This window comes from Rattus norvegicus, chromosome 14 (genome assembly GCF_036323735.1).
Source record: "Rattus norvegicus strain BN/NHsdMcwi chromosome 14, GRCr8, whole genome shotgun sequence".
In the NCBI taxonomy this organism is placed as follows: domain Eukaryota; kingdom Metazoa; phylum Chordata; class Mammalia; order Rodentia; family Muridae; genus Rattus; species Rattus norvegicus.
In genome coordinates, this window is record NC_086032.1 from 34406857 (window position 1) to 34412935 (window position 6079).

The 6079-nt window shown below is 48.0% G+C and overlaps 1 long non-coding RNA gene across 3 annotated transcripts; it reads right to left on the reverse strand.

Moving 5' to 3' along the window:
- LOC102554412 (uncharacterized) lies at positions 1-4199 on the reverse strand. Of its 3 annotated transcripts, none has more exons than XR_595775.4 (3): positions 2138-4199; positions 1393-1696; positions 1-252 (listed from the first exon to the last, which is right to left on the reverse strand). It is a non-coding gene; the product is annotated as an uncharacterized LOC102554412 (long non-coding RNA). The 3 variants fall into 3 exon arrangements; XR_005493225.2 differs by having other exon boundaries at positions 2086-4199; XR_010057508.1 differs by having other exon boundaries at positions 2060-4199.
- Positions 4200-6079: the final 1880 nt, after the last annotated feature.

The following is a 6079-nucleotide window of genomic DNA, read 5'->3' on the forward strand; positions in this document are numbered from 1 at the left end:
AGAATTTCAAGAAAACCATCACATTTCATTAACTTTTTCTAGGAACAAGCTCCAGGCCAAGCACAACTGCTCACACTTCTGAGAAGGAATGTCTGTGCGTCCGGCACCAGCAGGGTCTTGCTTAGCTTTGAATTCCCTGTACCATCACTGTGCAGGACTGGGTACATCTTGTCAACATGGGAGGCAGGTTCTCATGAGCAGCTTGCAGAGGACATTGGGTGCTCCAGCTGTGCCAGCACAGGAAAAGAGAAGCTGAGAAAAAGGAAGGAAAACAAGAGACCTGGGTTAAGGGCCACGACAGATTCCCCATCCTGTGGCATGTAAGACCCCAGGCAAGCTACTCACTTGGCCCTCGAGCTAGGGGATTGTATTCGTTCGCTAGTATAAGAATCATACCTGTGGTAGACTTCTTCTCCCCATCCTCCTAAACCAATCCAGAGTGTCTCTGTAAATTCATCAGGGAACCAAGCTCTGTAGAGGCCCATGGTGCAGAGAAAACTAGACAAGTGTGGGTGTGCCAAGAGGGATCTGAGAAAGGGGAGGGGACTCGGCATATAAGGAGCAGTATGGGCTCCATGTTGCTCAGTTCTGCTCTGCTACTGAGTCTTCTTGTGCCCTCTGAGAAAAAAAGAAGAAAAAGAAGAGGAGGAGGAGGAGGAAGGGGAAAGGGAAGGGGGAAGGGGAAGGGGAAGAGGAAGAGGATGAAGAAGAAGAAGGAGGAGGAGGAGGAGGAGAAGGAGAAGGAGAAGGAGAAGGAGAAGGAGAAGAAGAAGAAGAAGAAGAAGAAGAAGAAGAAGAAGAAGAAGAAGAAGAAGAAGAAGAAGAAAAGGAGGAGGAGGAGGGGGAGAAGGGGGAGGAGGAGGAGGAAAAGGAAGAGGAGGGGGAAAAGGAAGAGGAGGGGGAAGAAGGGGAAAGGGAAGGGAAAGGGGAGGAGGTGGAAGAGGAGGTAGAGGAAGAGGAGGAGGAAGAGGAGGAGGAGGAAGGGGAAAGGGAAGGGGAAGGGGATGAGGTGGAAGAGGAGGGGGAGGAGGAGGAGGAGGGAGAGGAGGAGGAGGAGCCTTGTATAGCCATGTGCTTCTATTACTAAAATGTTCCAGCAGAATGCTGAAAAACCCACCCTTATTTTCTTCAACTGGAGGTTGCCTGTGTTGCTGAGGATACAACCCTCCCCCATGTGCACACAAATAATCCTAATTAAACTCAACATTCAACAGAAAAAAGAAAGAAAAGAAAAAAACAAGAAAGCAGGAGGGGGCTTGTTGGAAGTAAGAGGGTAACAAAGTAACAGGGTGTGAATATGATCAACTACATCTCCCACAGTGGTGCCTTATAGTCCCCTTAGGGGACATTCTGGCAGAGTGTCATGCTGGCACATTTTCCAGGGTGCTTTACCTTCACCATAGAGTCCAAAGTCTCCAAAGGCTGGTGGTCTGAGCAGTTCCTGTCTGAACCACTCACGTTTGCCTCTGATGTAGTTTAAGACGTAGCTTCTATTCTCACAGGAGACTGTCTGTTAGATCCTTTATGCAGCAAGAACTTGCCCTGCTTCTGGTCTGTCCAATATTCTGCTCGCTCATCATCCCGGGGGCAGAACCATTGGTGCTGGTAGAGAGCATAGGAATAGCATGTTTGCAGTGGAAGGGCAAGAGTGGACCAAGCATGAGGCTCCTCAGCCGTTTGCTGGCAGATTCTTGACCTATAAGTTGAGAGCTGAAAGTCAAGTGGAACTTATTCAGATGTTAAGAAGTCTAAGATAATTCTAGCTCCAGTACAGAGCATGCCCTGTAGACTCGGGGGAGAGGAACACAGGTGGGCCCCAAGGAAACTGTTGCTTTCCCCAGGAAAGCAAAAGGCAGTTCGTGTAGGGAGAGGGAAATGCACACAGGGTTAGCATAAAGATCACAAGGGAACTTGGTGCTTAAGTAGCCAAGATGGAGACGTTTCTGGTTTTCTTACTGTGTGGCAAGGTATCACGGAGAAGCATCAGGCAGGAAAATAGACCAAAACCCAAGAGTTTGGCCCTGGGAAAGACCAGTTAGTTCAAAGCAACGCCCTCTACCCGAGCTTCATGCAGAGCTCTCCAACCTGCACAGGGCCTCCAAGGACCTCTGCGGTGTGGTGATTTATGGACAGTTACCCAGTAGAGGCATGGAATTCTGGGTTCTCGGACAGAAGCCTGATTGCTGGGACAATATGGGCATTGGTAGGAGCTGCCACTATGGAGAAGACCAGAAATCAAAGACACAGGAGTGGGAAGAACAGTGTTGTTGGACAAGGCTGGCTCAGGAATGGCATCGCGTATGGTCTGAGATGCTCGTCAAGGACTAGGGAAGAAGAGAGAAGCCACAGTGCATAGCAAGGGTGAGGTAGGCTAATGCCATTGTGAGGTCCCAGCCCCAGATTTCTTGCTGCTTCACAAACTCCCCCACATCGTCACAGGGCCCTCAGCTGGTGTATCACCACGTGGCAACGAAGCCTGTGAGAGGCTATCCCAAAGACACAGCCTAGCCCAAGTGCCAGCCAAAGTCTTGTAATCAGTTTAGTTACACAACAAAATCCAGATCAGAGAGAGGATTAGGGTACGTGGCTTGTGAGCGGGTGCTTTGAACTTCACTATGGAAGCGCCTCCCCAAGGGAACAAAGAATGCCCGAGGTATTCACCGGGACACAAATACATCACTACCCTGGCTTCCCTGAAGCGAGGAGACCCACAGCCGGCTGGGTGATCAGTTGGCATCCCAAATTGCCTCCCCGCAGCGTTCCACTCAGGTCTCCCAGAGGAGAAATGGACCATGTCGCAGCCTGCTGCTCCTGGAATGACAAGTATCCCACAACCTGCCCTGCTCAGCGGTCCCCAGGACTCAGGAGACTGCAAGAGAGGCGAAACTCCCTTCTTGTGCGCACCACGTTAGAGTCAGGGCTCCGGAGGTGGAAAGGGGCGGGGTCAGGGAGCAGCCCCTGCCCAGGCCAGGCGGACGGGCGGGCGGGCGTGCAGCTTGGGTTATTGTTCCCAGATGGGGACTGTCAACCCCTGTCAGCTTCAGATATGCGCTGAGAGCGCTACATCCGCATTCCTGGGATGCGTGGCGGCCCAGAGTTCACCTCTTGCACCAGGATTCAATAACATGTCAAATCCCTTCAGTCTCACTCAGAGCTAAAACCCTCTCAACTCTCTTGCTGCCTCTGCACACATGCCTTGCTCCTGTCCAAATATTGAAGCTGGGTTGAGTGCAGCCATGATCAGCCTGGGCCAATTGGTTTCCACCTGCCAAAAACCAGCTCCACGGAGAGAGCCAAGAGTCCTTGAATATATACAGTGAGCCCTGGAACTTGTTCAGGGTACTGTCCCTGGGTGTTGTAACCTGGGGAGCTGGGAAAAAGAATTGAGCAACTGGTCTGGCTGCTCTTAAGTCTAGGCTATAAACATATAGCCTAGTTATTGCTAAAAGTCAAGCTCTGCCTATAACTCCAGTGCTGGGGGCCTTAGGTAATAAGGCATTTCTCCTTACTTCAGTCTCAGTATTTCAGAGACTAAATAGGTAGGAGAAGGATTGAGCCTGAAGTTCCTGTGGAGACAGGGGCATGGACTTAGAACCCATGGTTGATAGTGGTTGGAGATCACACAGAATCAGTGAAGCACTTGGATATATGATTCCAGACTTTTTTTTCCCCCTGTTTAAAAAAAAAAAAAATCTCACTATGTGGCCCTAACCTGCCTAGATCTATGTACAAATGGCTTGCCCTGAACTCAGAGATCTGCCTGCCTCTACCTCCCCAGTACCAGGATTAAAAACATATCCCATCATGTGGATCCAACTCAAATTTCTTTACTAATTATGGTGTTTTATTATGTCTCCCCCAAAGATATGAGAAAGTCCTACCCCTTTCAAACATGACCTGTAACGGTGGTTATTAAAGATACAGTGATGTCAAGATGAGGCTATTAGGATGGCTCTGATCCAGAAAAGCTAGTGTCCTTGTAAAAAGGAGAAAGTCATGAGAACGAAGGGGCAGAGATCAATCACACAGCCAAGGGCCACCTAGACAAAGCCACTTTCTTCTGAAGGTGGTAAGAAAAGTTCCTCACCCAGAGTACGTGGAGGGACCAGCCAGTATCCCGACTTCACGTTCCTAACCTCTAGATCCAAGAAAGTCTCTGTGGTTGGTGCCACCCATGCTGTGTGACCACAATCCTAGGAATCTCATCTGCCACCCAGTAATGCTGCTGATACGATCTTGGGTGGAACTGATACAAAAATGCTGGTTGGGGCAATGAGGAGAGGTGGCTTGTGGCAGCCTGGGGATTCAAGCCACTTCCCTGGTCCTGGTTGAATGCATAAGTCACTGTGTTCTTCAGAGGAAAAAAAAAAAAAAACCAAAACCAAAACCAAAAACAAAAACAAAAACACCAGAGAAAACCCAGGCTCCTCTCACCCAGAGAAAAACCCTCTACCAACGACAGGGGCTTATCATCAACTTTTGAACTTTCATTTATGGATCAATAAAATCCCAGTGCAATTTCCACTTTTTAGGTGGTCCCTAGACCTTCTCACTCAGTAAGGCTTGGCAGCATGGAAATTCTACCCTTCAGCGTAGCCTCTGAAGTCAGGGATTCCTGGTCAACATCTGCCCTGTGACCTCACCCTGTTGCAATGACTCCATTAAACTGAGTCATTTAGTCCTGAGGACTCCGTGCAAATGATAAGGGCTGGCACAGAAAACACCCACTCAAGCTCTGGGCCGACTGTGGGCTGCGGGTTTTAGCAAATGGGTACTTTGCCGTTGACCTCAATGTTTATCCCAGTGCTCAAGAGATGGAGATTGTGTGCGGGCGATTTTCTGAGACTCCATTAACCAACTCCTCCTGAGTCTGTGATAGTGTTTCTTACCAGGCTGTTAGGTGTTTTTTACATCTAGAAATGGCTATGCTTGTGCCCTAACACCAAATAAGGCCAGCCCATGGAACATACACACACCACACACACACACACACACACACACACACACACACACACACACACACACAACCCAGCTGTCTTCTGTTGGCCTCACACACCAGTAGAAGTTGGTTTCCAAAACCCATATCTCTTGCTTGCATAACTCTGGGAATAACTGTAACCATGCTCCACACTTCCTTGCCCCCCAGCTTTTTGCTAAAGTTTCTTGTTTGCTATGAAAAGAGCTAAGAGCTTACACATGTCGAGGGACAGCTCTTCCTGCCCTCCAAGGCATGAGTTGAACTAAATAGAACCATACCTTAGCTGTCTTTCCAAACCAACCACGGGGAACCAATTCACAACCTAGTGATCACGCAAATGCGTGTGCAGAAATGCCCCAGCGTATCATGTTCCTACCATGAAGGACATACTGTTACTGCCTGTGTTCTATCTTCCAAAGACAGGCTGTGTACTCTAAGGTCTGTAGATCTAAACAACTGACCATTGCTGAACCCATACAAGACAGTCGTACAATGCACTCTGTGTAACCATAGAAAGTCAGCTTTGAGAAACAAATTTCACAACATGGGAAAGTGTTCATGGTTTGCTATGAAGTGGGAGGAAAAAGGCTGCTTGCAAAACTGCGTGTACCATATGAAAACAATTATGCAAAGATTATGTATATATCCATAGAAAATCTGGAAGGCTTTTCTCCAAAATGTAAACACGGAGGGAACCCTCAGGGGCTTGAGCGTACAATGCTCAATTTGTGTACAGCACATGGGCATCCTGGAGAGAAGAGGGGTGGCAGGCATTTTGGCACAGGCTGCCTTCCTGAATTAAGTTTTTTTTTCTATTTATGAAATGGCACCATATAGGCTGGCAACCACCCCAGCAATGTGGCTGACTCTGATTTCTGTTCTATGTGTTTTCCTGCATTTTCCATAGTATGTGCTATGTTTGTGTTAATCTTTAAAGGACTCATAAAAATAATCCAATTTCAAAAGATAAGTACTGGAAAATTGGCTAGTACTGAATCTTTGAGGATATTAGGGAATCAGTTTTATTTTTAAGTTTGCTAATGGTCTTGCGGTTATGTTTTTAAGTCATTATCATGGACAGATGCGCACTGAAATGGGTCT